Genomic DNA, 16,623 nt, shown 5'->3' with positions numbered 1-16,623 from the left:
TTGCTTCCACAAAGAGAAAGGAGTGCTGGGAAGCATTTGACCAGCTACAAAAAAAATATAAGTGATCAAGGCATTTCACCGATGGAGATAGAACTACCCAAGGGATGTTTTCCCTGCAGAACTTGCACACACTGCAAGTTAATTTGCAAAAGAAAAATTGTCACTTCTCTGAATACAGGAAATACATTAGAAATTAGTTGTTTAATCATATATGGTACTGACTGGGCAGTCTTCATTGTGTTGAGCATATGTGGAGCTTCCCATGTGGGAAATATATCATACTCCTGGGAGCACAGAATGACATTGCATTTCAGTGATGTAAGATGCCACACATACTGTAGTGCACTTTTTAGAGGTACTTCAACCCATCCCACTACATTTTTTACTTTTATTGAGACAGACAACACTTTTTATTACACAGTAACATAGGATTTTGAAAAGAAAGGAGAAGTGTTGACTGTTAGTTTAGGCACTGTCTGTTTTTCCTACAGGAGTTAATCAGAATAAGTAATTTTGGAACACTTTATATATGTGTTTGAATTTTTAGCTTTGCTAGCTTTGAATTAAAAATCTTAGCAATAATGTTTGCTTTTAGGTATTCACTTATAAATACTGTTTGCTGTTTCTTTTGAACTAAACATCATACACATTTTTTTCTGTGAAAAATTCCTGTGAAAGATCACAGTAAGGGGCTATCAAACCTCATCTACATAAAAATGCATTACCTGCACTTACATCTTTTAATCATTATGGGGTTTCAGCTGTTGGTGATTTATAAATGGATCAGGTGGATTTGTTTTACAATATAAATGTCTGCAAATGTTACGTGTATCAAGGTCAGCATTGAAAAAGTCACTTTTTAAAACCATAGCTTGCTGTTAAGGTTTTATGTACAGTTATAGTAGGTGTGATTTACTGACTTTGTGCTGGAGGTATTTACTTATTTTTAACCCTTATTATTCCATGCAGCTGTTTTTGCAGATATATGATGTTATACACACACACACACACACACACACACACACACACATATATATATATATTTATATATTTTATATATATATATATATATATATATATATATATATATATATATATATATATATATATATATATATATATATATATATATAAATATGGGTCCCCTTCACTACACCGACATGCTACAAAGCCGACACTGAAAACACCGACACGAAAAGACCGACGAGGCAGATGATCGACAAGGTGAGATCCCGACAGCTGAAACACCGACATGGGCAACGTGTGAGCGTGACTCGGTAAGTGTGCAGCAGTGAGGGATTTAGGGTTAGGGAGTGGACAGGTAAGTGTGCAATAGTTAGGGATTTAGGGTTAGGGTGCGGGAAAGGTGAGTGTGAGGTAGTGTCGGACTTAGGGTTAGGGTGCTGGTAAGGTAAGTGTGTGATAGTGATGGACTGTACTTTTAGGGGCGGGTTAAGTGAGTTAGGGTTAGGGTGCGGGTAGGGTGAATGTGCGATAGTGACGGACTTTATGTTTAAGGGTGGGTTAAGTGAGTTAGGGTTAGGGTGCAGGTAGGGTAAGTGTGCGACAGTGATGGACTTTAGGTTTAGGGGTGGGTTAAGTGAGTTAGGGTTAGGGTGCGGGTAGGGTAAGTGTGCGGTTGTGTCGGACCTTAGGGACAGGGTTTGGGTTAAGGTTAGTGCATGTATAGTTGTGTGTAATGTGTAGTTTACATTTTGTGTGTCGGTGTTTTGGGTGTTGGTGTTATGGTGTTCGGTTTTGTGAGTTGTTGGTATTGTGTGTTTTCAGTCTTTTGGTGTCAGTGTTTTGGGTGTCGGCTTTGAGGCATGTCGGTGTAGTGAAGGGGATCCATATATATATGTATATATATATATATATATATGTTCAGTGTGTGTGTGTGAGTGTATGTATGGAAACACTTTATAAGCTCGAAATCCTGAAATATCGAATTTCAGAATCTCGAGCCTATGAAGTCAAACAGATGGAAATCGCGAACCCGGAAATGTTGAATCTGAAATGTTGAACCCGCGGTAAGGATAGCGTGTTAGGTAAGTGTTAAGTTTTGTAGGGTTTTGGGGAGGGTTTGTGTGCTTTTGAGTGGGTTGGGGAGTTTTACATGTGGGTTAGGGTAGGTATGTAAGAATGTGAGTGTGTTAGCATTGGGGGTGGTGGTGTTTGTGTGTATGTGATGTATGTTTGTGCAGGGGGTATGGAATGTGTGGTGCTGGGTTGTCTGTGTTATGGAGTGTAGTGCAACCTCAGAGTTAGTATATATTAGTAGGGGGGTGTGGGGGACGCAGCTTGCCCCCCTGCATATAGTAAAGGTAAGTGTGTGTATTTGTTTAGTTGTGTGTGTGTGTGTGTGTGTGTGTGTGTGTGTGTGTGTGTGTGTTGTGTTGCTTTTTTTAGAGTGTTGGGAGGTATGGGTGTTTGTGTTTGTATGTGTTGTATAGTGTGTGCTCTGTTTTTTCGCAGATATGTGTTTTGCGGTTTTGTGTGTCTCGCTTTTGTGGCTTCGGTGATATGGATTTTTGGCTTCATAGTTTTGAGATACTGAAATTCGATATTTCAGTATTTCCAGATTATGAAGTGAATATATATATATATATATATATATATATATATATATATATATATATATATATAGACACTCACACATATTTGTATGTGTGTGTGTGTGTGTGTGTGTGTGTGTGTGTGTGTGTGTGTGTGTATATATATATATATATATATATATATATATATATACTTCTATTACATGCACATGTACACACTCACATTTGTGTGTGAATGTGTATGTTTGTGTATGAGTGTATGTGTTTGTATGTGGATGTGTGGTTGTGGTATGTGTAGCATCATGATTATGCCTGAAAATGGGGAAAAAATAATGTTGTTAAACACCTCTTTAACATAACAAATTTCTTAACAAGATCTTGTTAATCACATTTCAGAGATGTGCTCTACTCCCATGCAGAAGCATAAACTCACAGTACAGAATAACACAGAGAAGCTGAAATAGTGTTAAAAGCTACAATACTCTTCATGATGCTACACTTATTTTTATTATATTATATTATTATTATTACACTTATTTTGTGTGTGTGCGTGTGTGTGTGTGTGTGTGTGTGTGTGTGTGTATGTGTGTGTGTGTGTGTGTGTGTGTGTGTGTGTGTGTGTGTGTGTGTGTGTGTGTGTGTGTGTGTTGTGTGTGTGAATGCAAGGTGTATTACAATTATTAAAGCTGCTGCAGGATCAAAGATAGACTTCTCTTCTGACCGCTGAATGTGAAACCATGCTGTGTTTTACAATTTTTAAATCCCTAAAGCATTTTTTACTCGTATAGCTGTCTTTTTTCCTGTGGGTCTCATCGTATGTTGGGGCATCTAAAGCTCCTTGTACTGTCAGGCAGCACTAAGCATGTTACAGCTTTCAAAGCAGTAATAAACTTAGTGCCCCCACAACTTTTTTTTTTTGCAACTGGGAAAACATTAAGCATGGAAAGCTCCAATTACTGCAAAGAATTATGATCAGGTCTCTCTGACCATAACTAATAACTAATGTTCTGAAAAAGAGATGTAAATCTATATTTCTTATGCTTCACTTTACTCCAGTCTTGACACAAATTTATTGATATCCATTTTTTGACATTATAAAAACTTGGTTATTATAAATATCCAGTCATAATCTTCTGTATTTATACTGAGAAGTCAGAATAAAGAATCAAATTTACAGTGTAAGTTCTGCAGCACTGAGGATGTATCTGGGAGGCCCAGAATGGAAAATATAACCAAAGAGGGTACATTTTGAAGAATTTTATGAAAATATTTGGCATGGAAGATATGAATTCAGTAGTAGGAGTTGGGAGTAAATTTCCATATTATTCCCAAGGTACAAAAACTGGGTTAGACTTGGCAGAAAGTATATTTCACAGGAACATGCATTTAATTGAAAGTTTTGATAAGCATCCGATAACTATTTCAGATTATGTGCCAATAATAACTAAAATAAAAATGCCAGGTAATCTAATAAAAATGAGACACTGACAGTTTCCCACCTACCTGTTAAAAGAGAGGAATTTAAGGAATGGATAGTGGAAATTATTCAGAATTTATTAGGAAAGATAGACATTTCTTCTGAAAATATAGCTAGGGAGTGGGATAAAATTAAAGTGGAGTTTAAAAATAAGGTGGAAATAAAAGAAATATATATATGGTTAAGAAGTAACAAGAATTATTTAGAGGGATTGAGAAAGGATAAAATATTTCAGAATAGGGGATCTCACAGAACAAAAGAGGAGCAATTGCAGAATGCTAATTAGGAAATAAGTGACTACATTGATACTATGCATGAGTTTAGAAAGATTGCTGTTAAGCAAATGTTTTTTGATAATTCTAGAGCACAAAAACTTTTAGTAGAAAGGGTTGCCACAAAGCTTAGAGAGCCTATAACAAAGAAGATAACCTGAGATCCTGTAGAGGCACTAGAAATATTTCAGAAATGCTAGGAAAATCTATATAAAGCAAAGAAATATGGAAATTAAGAAAAGATACAAATGGAAATGTTTATGGAAGAATTAAATATGCCAAGACAGATGAGGCTCAATCACTAACAGTTAGAATAGGAGGAGATGAGATATAAATGGTGATGTATAACCAATCTACAGGAAAGTCCCCAGGAATATATGGTATTCTTGTGGAGGTTTGGAAGCTAGGAGGGAAAAAACTGATAAAGATTTGGAAGGTTTTGTTTAACAGTATTTTAAAAGAAGGAAAAGCACCAACATCCCGGAAGAAGGTGGTGGTGGCTGTAATACCTAAACATGGTAAAACCCCATCAGATACAGCTTTCTATAGGCCCATTTCTATTCTAAACCATTATTATAAAATGCTTAGGTACATAATGGCTAAAAGAACGGCAAAGGTGAAGCCATAATCAATAGATATAGATTGATGTCGTTTTGTGGAATGGGAAGCAAACATTTGACAATATTAATAGAAAAATGACGATCCAGAGGAAAGCAGAATGTAAGAAAATACCATTGTTGTTGATGTGTCTAGATGCAGAGAAATCATTTGAAAGAGTAAGCTGGGATTTTATGAGAAGCATATATGATGGATTGGATGTGAAAATTAAAGTGAGTGGGTCCCTCTCCGATAAGTTCTGTTTGAGCAGAGGAACCAGGCAGGGGTGTCCTCTTTCAACCTTTGTTATTTGTATTATATTTAGAACCATTAGGAAAGAAAATAAGGGACTCAGAAGGATACAGTTGGTATGATAGTCAAGAAAAGCTGGCTTTAATTGCAGATGATATTATTTGATACCTGATAAACCAGAATAGGACAGTTCAGTGTTCTGGAACATTTTGAGACAGTTTCAAGTCTTTTCGAGATATAAAACTAATGAAGATAAAACAAAGGCAATAGCCATAAATGATATACCCACACACAAATTGGTTCAGCAATACCTATATTTATGGGGGCATGATAAAGTAAAATACTTAGAAGTATATATTAAAAAGAATTCTGCTATGGCAGCTAAGGATATGTGGGAAAATACTAAACAAAAGATAATACAGAAACTGAGAAATTGGAAGCTCTTTTTTATGGATACAGATAGCAAGATACAGACATTCAAACTGTTTTAGTCTCCTTAAATTTATAAACAGGTCAGGCATAATTTTATCAACCATAGGAAAAGTTGTGGATAGCAATTAATAAACAGTTGAAGGATTTTACCTGGAAAGGGAAAACAGCAAAAGTCAATTGGAATAAGCTGATCCTTCCAACAGAACAAGGCAGTTTGGGATTACCTGATTTGAAGGGGTATTTCAGAGCTACACAGATAAGGCTCCTATACATAGCAGAAGCAGAAAGCTATAATTCAGAGTGGAAAGGGATTATGACAAAATGAGGAGGAAGCTCAAAACAAGGAGAGACTGGGATTTTGGAAACAGATTCTTAAGGAGAATAACAGTAATCATACAGAATATTATATTTATAAAGCAGCAGAAAGTATCATAAGAACTAAGCCAACACAGGAATGGAGAAAGGAGATGATGCTGATAGGGATGACTGCAATTATGGATACAGATAATAGGCAAGAGAGGGGTGGAACTTACTGGAGAAGGAGCCAATGTACTGTGAGCAAATAATTAGAGAAGGAAATGTAGTAGAATGCAAACAGGCCAAGAATTTATTTGGACTGTAGGCTAGAGATTTCCTTCCCAATCAAGAATTGATATCAGAGTATAAGCAAAGAGAAAGAAACAGGGTATCCTAAGTGAAAGACCAGCACTGATAGCGTTTTTAGTAGAATCTAGAACAGAAGCTGTTGTTAAAAAAAGGTATAATTAATACAGCATATACAATATTGCATACTAACTACAAGAATCAATCAGAGGAGGTTAGAAAGGATTTGGAAGAAAGACTGAACAAGCATTTCTCAAGGAAACAATTGGGAGATATATGTATGAATCCCAAATGTGCAACAAAGTCTAGAGGATATATGATCTTTGCTTGGAAGTATTTACATAGATATTTTTATACCCCAAGTAGACTCCAAAGATTTTTTTCCTCAGGCAGATAGCAAATGTTGGAGGTGTGATGGGGAAGAAAGAGGTAATTGGGAACATATTTTTGGGGATTGTAATGTGTTGGCAGACTTTAAAACTTCCCATGAAGACTACTGTATGATAAATACTGGGTGAGCAAACTAGTACAACTAAGGAAATGATCTTTTTGAGCTATGATACAGAATCAGATTTGCTTAGACATAGCAAGGCCGTTTGCTTAGACATAGTAAGGCCTTGCTGAGTCTAATTATGGTGGCTGCCAAAAAACAATTACTAGAAAATGGAAACAAAGTCTAAACCAACTGTACTAGAAGTATTGACTATAGCAACAGAGATAAATCAGTTGGAAATGGGATCATTAGTAAAGGGCAAGAGCAAATTACATAGAAAAAAACTGGGAATTATGGGAATAATACATGCAGAATAATATTTTGGAGGTGGAATGAAGTTTAAAAGAAGGCAGGATTTGAATGAGCTTTGTAATGTTTGACTGGTAGTGACTGGATAGATTATAAATGATGTATAATGTTTGCAACTAAAAATATGGCAATATGTTTTTTTTTTCATTTATATAAATGTATGATTGACTATGCCATAAGTGATAATTTAATAAAGATGTTTCTTGTTTTTATAAAAAAAAGTTTACAGTGTAAGCAATGAAGCTAAAAATGTATTTATCTCTGCAATGGAAACAAAAAAAGTGAAAACCAAGGAATTTGACAGAAACTACCACATACTAATGTTCAGATGGCAGTATGGCAGCCATTTTGTCATGATCATACAGGACAATAAAACTGCTGAAAAAAATGTAATTTCACAGAAAACACACATTGACATACAATATTATATCTCACCTAGTACCATACATTTAAAGTTGCCATTTTACATTACACTTGAGACTTATTAGCCATGTAATTAATGTTGCCATTTTATATTCTGTCAGACTAATAACAAAATACAAAAAGTGTTTTGGTACCTATTTTTAAGAATAAGGGTGATGTGCAGAGTTGTAGTAACAACAGAGGGATAAAACTGATCAGTCACAGAATGAAGTTATGGGAAAGAGTAGTGGAAGCTAGGTTAAGAAGGGAGGAGATGATTAGTGATCAGCAGTATGGTTTCATGCTGGGAAAGAGCACTACAGATGTGATGTTTGCTCTGAAAGTGTTGATGGAGAAATACAGAGAAGGTCAGAAGGAGTTGCATTGTGTCTTTGTGGACTTGGAGAAAGCATATGACAGGGTGCCTAGAGAGGAGTTGTGGTATTGTATGAGGAAGTCGGGAGTGGCAGAGAAGTATGTAAGAGTGGTACAGGATATGTATGAGGGTATTGTGACAGTGGTGAGGACTGCGGTGGGAGTGACAGATACGTTTAAGGTGGAGATGGGATTACATCAAGGATCAGCTTTGAGCCCTTTCTTATTTGCAGTGGTGATGGACAGGTTAACAGACGAGATCAGACAGGAGTCCCCGTGGACTATGATGTTTGCAGATGACATTGTGATCTGTAGTGAGAGTAGGGAACAGGTGGAGGAGACCCTGGAGAGGTGGAGATATGCTCTAGAGAGAAGAGGAATGAAGGTCAGCAGGACTAAGACAGAATATATGTGTATGAATGAGAGGGATGATAGAGGAATGGTGAGGATGCAGGGAGTAGAGGTGGCAAAGGTGGATGAGTTTAAGTACTTGGGATCAACAGTTCAGCGTAATGGTGAGTGTGGAAGAGAGGTGAAGAAGAGAGTACAGGCAGGATGGAGTGGGTGGAGAAGAGTGTCAGGAGTGATTTGTGACAGATGAGTACCAGTAAGAGTGAAAGGGAAGGTCTACAAGAGGGTAGTGAGACCAGCTATGTTATATGGGTTGGAGACAGTGGCACTGACAAAAAGGCAGGAGTCAGAGCTTGACATGGCAGAGTTGAAGATGTTAAGATTTGCACTGGGTGTGACGAGGATGGGCAGGATTAGGAATAAGTATATTAGAAGGTCAGCCCAGGTTGGAAGGTTTGGAGACAAAGCCAGAAAGGCAAGATTACATTGGTTTGGACATGTGCTGAGGAGGGGTGTAGAGTATATTAGGAAAAAGATGCTAAGGATGAAGCTGCCAGGTAACAGGAAAAGAGGAAGGCCTAAGATAAGGTTTATGGATGTGGTGAGAGAGGACATGCAGGTGGTTGGTGTGACAGAGCAAGATGCAGAGGACAGGAAGAAATGGAAACAGTTTGTCTGCTTTGGTGACCCCTAATGGGAGCAGCTGAAAGAAGAAGAAGACCAATAAGAACTACACACATATAACTAAGAAACCTCTCCGTAGTGACTGCTTCAAATATATTTTGCAAATACAATCCCCCTATTTCAAAGATCGTACCATGCTTCTTTGTAAGCTCAATCATCTGGAGAAAGTTCCCCATTTAAGAAACTTATCACGGATTATACATTCTCACTTGGGCTCTAGATTATATCTGGATATATCACAAACTGGTAACGCCCAAATAATAGTTCTTATAGAGACTGAAAAGTTGTGTAAGGTTAACAATGCAATACGTAGTGTAGAAAACATGATTCACTTTCTTATCAATATTTAGATCCAAAGGGAATCATCCATAAGCTACAGGGCTAGCTGTACCACTTGGCTAAAAAATGTTTTGCTGGCAATTAGAAATAACTTCTGTATGGCTCTTGTAGACAAAAGTGAACTTTCAAATTATGCCTAGCCATATTATTCAACAGAATGGCATAGTTCTCTGACCAGTCAACGCTGAATGTTTCACCAACAATTGGAAATAGCTTCTGCTCAGCTCTTGTAAGCAAAAAGTGAACTTTTAAATAATGCATAGCCATGTTATTCAACAGAATGGCATATTTCTCTGACCAGTCAACACTGAAGAGCTTTATATAATACTTTGCTCTGAGCAAGGAATCTTTCAACATACCAAAGAAGTATAGTCACTATTTGTTTTCTAGCCAATCAACATGTCAGTTCTTCTTTTCTTTCCAATGAGAATCTTCCATATGCTAGGGGGCTTATTATAACACAAATATTCCGCTGGAAGATAGAAATAACTCATGCATGGCTTTTATAATTAAAGAATATATTTCCAAGCATTGCCTATTCATAATAAATGCCTAGTTGCTATTATACATTTTCCGGCCAGGCAACAGATTAAATCCACATTTACATCCTATAATGGCATTAACAGATGAATGGACTTTGTGTACTCCTTCGCTTTCTGCAAGTCAGATTGCAACTGCCTTCCATATAGTTATACTCTATTTTATTCTATCAACTTGCATCATTCATAGTATTAAACTCCAAATCAATTTATCTGTTTCATATCCTATGCTTCTGATTTCATGGATGTGCAAACATTTTCTCTTCTCTTTTCAACTCATAGGGTACTAGACTACACTTTAATTTGCCACCTGACTTACACAACACTTACTTTTTTTGCTGAATGGTGAACTGATTGTTTTCTTTTGTTCCTCTTGAGATCTGGCTCATCCTGCTCCATTCACTCTCGCTACACTCAGGCTCATGCCACTCCTCTACCCTACTCCCATTCCCACCCACCCCTGCCTCAATTACCTTTATAGCTAACTGTCTTTTATCCCACTCTTCTACTCTCCTACATCCCTTATCCTCCAGCCAATCATGTTCTACCCCTCCTACTCAGGCCCCTCCCACCTTAAGTCACACACCTTATACCTCTCACCCAAACTTACTAGTCCTATCCCCCATTTAATCCCACCCATATTCCTCCACTTACCGCACACCACCCTCCCCATCTTACTCTTTACCCATCACTATGTACCTACATCTTTTCTTATCCTTTCATTTTCTTTTCCTGTTTTACCTCACCTATTATCAAACCCAATTTAATGTATACTCCAACTCCCCTACATCCTACTACACTACAAATGCTTTTAGCCACTACTCCTGTCCCATTTCACCCACTCTCTTCTCCTGCACTGAATACAATCTCCCCAAAATCAGACTCCTCCCACATACCCTCACATATCACAAAAACAAAGCGAAAATTCTCCCATCTTACCGCACTATATAACTTTTACTCCACCTCCACAACGCCCTTAGACTCTCAGGTGACATTCACCCCAACCCAGACCCACACAACAACTCTCCCACCCCCACCAACACAACTCACACATCCATGCAAGTACCAAACCCTACTCTCAAGCATCTCTCCTTCTACTCTATCAACATACACAAAATTCCTAACAAGGATATCTGAATTTCACTCTTGGATAGCTCAATACTCCCCAAACATAATCTCTATCTCTGAATCTTGGCTGAAACCACATAACGCAGACAATAATTTTCTCCTGCCTGGCTACAACATTTTACGCCTTGACAGACCACATAAAAAGGTGGAGGTGTAGCCATTATGTACTCTCAGACCTCCTAACCTTATCTCCCCTAGCCAACCCACCCCCCTCTTTTCACCCAGCTGAACTCATCATCATTGCTAATTGCAAACTAAACAACCATAAAACCCTAACAATAGTTGCAATCTATATACTCACTGGAGATAACATACCCCTACTTAAACAGATTCTTCACTGGCAGTATACCTAATGAAGCTATCATTCTAGGTGATGTTAATATCAACTGGCTTACTCTGACCTCTAACTCCTATACCTCCTGCATACAACTATATGGCTACACCCAATTAATCTCTTCTCCCACTTTTCTTCATAAACCCATAAACACCAGCTCTATCATTGACTGGATTCTTGTCTCCCATCCCGACCTTTACCACCATCCCAAGTCCCTGCCAGACTCAATTAGTGATCACTCCCCTATACATGTCCAAAGATTGTCCCTCCACCTCCCTAGACCTCATAAACTTAAGGAATGTCATAAGCTAACCAACTTCAACCCAGGGACTTTCAATAACTATCTTTCCACAATTGATTGGTCCTTCGTTTCTTACCTGTCTCTTGATGAAGCCATGCTTTAATTCAACTCTATCTTCCTAAACATTCTAAGCTCCCTAGCCCCTCCCAGAACTGCCAGCATCAAATCACATTGTTCACCCTGGCTCACCAAGTCAATCCTTTGTCTTATTCAAAACAGAGATTCTGCATGGAAACTCTGGAGAAAGACTAAATCACACACACTTCCAAAATATACAGAACTCCATAACCTGGAGAAAAACACATAAACACTAATATGAAACACTTCTAATGCACAGAAGAAATTCTGTAATACTGTCAACCAAATTCTCCTCCCTGGAAACCCTTCCTCACCAAATCCCTGCCCAAACAATTCACCCCAAGAAACTGCATGCATCTTCAATACCTACATTATCAAAACTATTAGCAAACTTCCAACCCAATCACTCCCTAACTTTCCATCTCCCCCACTACAAAACTGAACTTTCTCACTACATCCCATCCCTACAAGCTACATTAAAAATCTTCTTCTTAAACTTAAACCATGTTCCCCATCAGCAGACAACTTGCCATTTCTCTTCCTAAAGGCTGCTGCAAACTCCATAGCCTATTCAGTCTCCATCGTTATTAACTGCTCAATCCATGAATCCACAGTCCCAGCTGTCTGGATGAAATTCCACATTATACCTATCCACAAAGGTGGTAACTTTGTAGAACTCTCTAATTATCACACAATTGCTATACTCTCTCCCCTCTCCAAATTTCTTGAGCACTGTGTTCATAGACAAATCATGTCTTATCTCATTCAAGGAAACCTCATCACCCCTACCTAGCATGGCTTTCACCCCCACCACAGCACCACTATTGCTCTCATTTGCTTTACTAATTCCATCTCCCTAGGCAGGGACAATAATAAACTAGCATCCTGCCTCTTCGCAGACCTTTCCAAAGCCGTTGACACTGTCTCTCACTTCATCCTCCTTTCCAAACTTTCTCAACTAAACCTCTCCTCTGCAACTATCTCTTGGTTTAACAGCTACCTTACTAACCAAAAGCAATCCATCAAATGGGTCTCTTCTCTATCTCCCTTTCCCCCATAAAAATGGATGTCCATCAAGGCTCAGTGCCATGCCCCCTTCTTTTTAACATCTTCACCAATCAACTCCACTTACCATGTCCATAGTCATCCCTCATACAATACATGGATGACTCCACCATCATTACCACTGCCGACAACCCCTTTGACCTGCTTATCCTAACTCAAACCTCTTTTAACCTCACTGAAACGTGGCTCACTAACAACCAACTCATACTAAAGCCTAAAAAGACAAAAGTCCTCCTATTCCTTCCCAAATCTCTCCACCATCTTAAATCCTTGTTCACCATCTCTTCCCTTAGCAAAACATCTATCTCACCTGAACCCCACACAAAGATCCTTGGAGTAATCATAGATGACCAATGTAAATTTGACCTCCATGTACACCACTGTATAAAACAAAACACCAAAAGCTTGTCCTACTTGATAGGAATAAAAGATTCCTTACCCCCAACTCTAGAATCTTACTTACCCCGGCTTATCTTCTCCCTAACCTCTTCTACAGCTCACAAATCCTTACTAAAGTACAGTCCTCTCTACTATGCAAACTCAACACTCCTCTGGCACCAGGTGCTGAAGGTGATAAGGATGAGCCTATTTTGACTTTGAAATACCTATTTGTTATAAAATGATGGAACCAGGTGATAGTGCTGGGGCTAACACCAATTTCTTGGAGAGAGTGAAGGAGCAGGAAGTGGTCAATATGATCAAAAGCTTTCATAAGGTCAATGAAAAGAGCTCCTCAAAGGTTTCCTTTATCTATATTGAGAAGAATCTCATTTGCAAGTGACCATAATACTGGCATTGTGCTCCAGCCATCCCAGAATCCATTCTGTTTAAAAGTGAGGAGGTGGCACTGTTGGATGTATGTGGATAGCTGGCTGAAGATTAATTTTTCAAGTATTTTCCCAAGTGCAGGGAGGATGGAAATAGAGCAGAATTGGGAAGCATTTTCTGGCTGAGGGTGTTTGGGAAGGGTGTTGATAAGAGCAGTTTTCCATATGTCTGGCATTGTGTTTTGAGTTTTTTTTATTTATTTATCCTTTGTTGACAGGGATAGTCCTAAGCTAGTCCTAAGCTAGTAGCCTCTTTCCAGGGGAGACCTGAGGTGGTGTTTACACTACTACTCAGTCAAAACTTGCTATTTGAGTTAAGCAGAGGTTATAAATATGGAGAAGAGGTGAGGTAATGACGTTGTTATAGTGTAATAAAAACCACTGATGTAGACTGTCTGCACCAGTGGGTGCATCCAGGGATATGTTTTCGCAATACAGGGTCAAGATCTTTGTGAATAATTTTCTAATATAAATGAGAGTGATACAAGGAGGGGGACCAAATGAGTTGTGTGGAGAAGTAGAGGTTGGATTACTGGAAAGGTGGCTAAAGTCCTTGAGAAAGTCAGAGATTAACAGTTGGCCTTGAAAGGTCTGGATGGTGATAAGGGAGGAGTTGGGATCAGTGGACTTTCAGCCTGTGAGAAGATTTATTTCCTGCCAGAAATGTTTGGGTTTGTCTAGCAGAGAAGGTTGCTTTTGAAACAATTGGATTGTGCCTGCATGTGGTTTGTTTAGCTACGTTAGACAGAGAGGTAAGGGCAGTATGACTTTATGGTGAGGGGTTTTGTCTCCAAAAAGTCCATGCATTGTCTCTAAGTTTGAGCAGAACATTCAGCTCGGTGGTTAAACAGGCATTTTTGTAGGATTTGAAAAAGGTAGTAAACTTTTCAATTTCAGAAAAGGTAAGATAAGGTAAAATAGTGCAAGTCTCATTAATTCCTTGAAATTGATTCGCATTCAAGCATAGTTGCCATAGTAATTCAAGATATTCTAAAAATAATGAAGCAGGTCCCCCTTGAATGAGACTTGCACTATCTTACCTTTTTTGAAATTGAAAAGTTTACTATGTTAAAAAATAACGTATTTTAACATATATATTTTTTATCTTTTTAAACTTGTATTTATAAGAATTTTAGGATTAAGTAAAATAAAAAGCACAAGTTATATATTATTATAAATCTAACATTTAATATGTAACAGTTTATTATAGTAAGTGTAAGTAGCATTACATATGTATTTTTAAAAAAGCCTTATCTATGTATTGTTTAACACTAAGCTTTGTTTTGAGTTTAATTAGTTCTAGGATTCATCAGGTTCTTTGAGAGTAATTACCTATTTAGTTTACTAATTAATTGCAATGCACTGATGCAACAGTCATGTGACTAAGTGGAATAAGTATTTAATACTACTACTAATTATTTACAGTATCTGAAGAAGTCCAGTTACAGTACTAGATGAAAAGCGCTTTTGAAATTTTTGTGGATTATTTCATTTATTTTATTTTATTTTATTAAACTAATTTTTTTAGTACTTCGCTACTCCGTTTGCCATTTTTTCTGTTTTTTAAATGCTGAATAGGTCAATAAGATAGGAAACTTGATGAGCAATGCCCAGCTATGCACAGACTAGATGCTCTAATAATTAAAAACGAATCTGTTTAGACAGTAAGTTTATTTTAAGGGAAACTTACATTGTGAGAGGATCTACATCTACATAGATTACAAGTGGGAATTATGCTATGCAATATCGGAGACTGCACAGATCGCTGCTAGACGTCACTGCAAAGAGAGCAGCATTTCTAACAATGTACTGTAGGAAAGGTCAAAAGGTGTAGATATTGAACAAGGAAACACTCAATTAATGCAGCTGTGACATAAACAATGCAAAAAAACAAGTATTAAAACAGTGGTAATGTAAGCCATAGCTTGTTCGTATGATTTGAGCCAAGCACTGTGCAACTACAGCACTTAAATAGCAGAGAAGATTCAATAAAAAAAAGCACAAACCAAGCCTTGTGGTCAGTCATAAACAGCACATGCTTCTTTCCTTTATACAATCTTGGGCCAGAAAATGACTCAGGTCCCCTCTACTCTCACTAAACTAGAACCAAGGCAGTTCTAGCTAAAGACTGTAAAAAAGGTCAAAAAGTGCAGATATTCAAAACAGAAACACCCAGTTAATGCAGCCATGATAATAAAATGTGGAAACAATTATTAAAATAGTGGATATGGTAATGTAAGTCTTAGTTTCCAGAGTTTAGCAGAAACCATCAACACTCTTCTTCTCAAGTATCGTGGTCGCCAAACATCACCAAACACCCCAGGTACAGAGATTTCAATTTTTAAACAAGCTAGCTCTCTAGCCAATCAAATAAAGGCACAATAAGACTCAAAACAGCAATTCCCAGCTCAAACAGGCATATGCCATGTTCTCATGCCCCAAGAGTACAGACCACAAACCTTCCTAATATAAAATAACTGATTTGGAGCACAAGTTCTTAAACTAGAACAAAAACAGTTAGAATAATAGGTACAATAAACTTTCAGCCAGCAATTCCCATCTCAGTATGGTGTAGGATAACCTCTCCTGCCACAAGAGTGTAGTCCACAAACCTTATTAATGTTAAATAACAGAACACTTTAGTCTGCAGATAAAGAGCGTCTGTCTATATACAAACCCTCTAAGACAGCCGTACAAAGCCTGTACTCCCACTATGTTGCAAAAGCATGGGACTCACTTCCATTTACTGTGAGAACCACTACTAACCTACCTGCCTTTAAAACTGCACTGAAACAACACATGTTCAAATCCTGGCTGTGCCCTTACTCTGATCCAGGCTAATCTCTTCTCCAGATCAGACCAAACTGCAATTTTCGTTCACACTCTCTCCATCTGTACTCCATTCTCTCTGTATCACCTATGTTCATATATCAATTACTTGGATAGTTATCACCCGCTTCATATCAATGTACCTGCCTACTTGCAGCTCAAGTAATTTGTTGTTATCTTTATTAAGTTCTTATTTTTACATCTCTGTATGTACTTCCAATTCATGCAATTTTATGCTATTTGTATAAAGTTTGTACATGTCTGTATGCAGCTCATACAATTTTTGTGTAATTTGCATAAAGTTTATACACGTCTGTATGTAACTGGAGCTTTTCTCCCTGGGCCTCCACTGAAAATGGGCTCTTTCTGACCCAGTCAGAC

Source organism: Protopterus annectens, chromosome 1.part1 (assembly GCF_019279795.1).
Source record: "Protopterus annectens isolate FY-2018-M chromosome 1.part1, PAN1.0, whole genome shotgun sequence".
Classification (NCBI taxonomy): domain Eukaryota; kingdom Metazoa; phylum Chordata; order Ceratodontiformes; family Protopteridae; genus Protopterus; species Protopterus annectens.
This window is presented reverse-complemented; position numbering follows the sequence as displayed.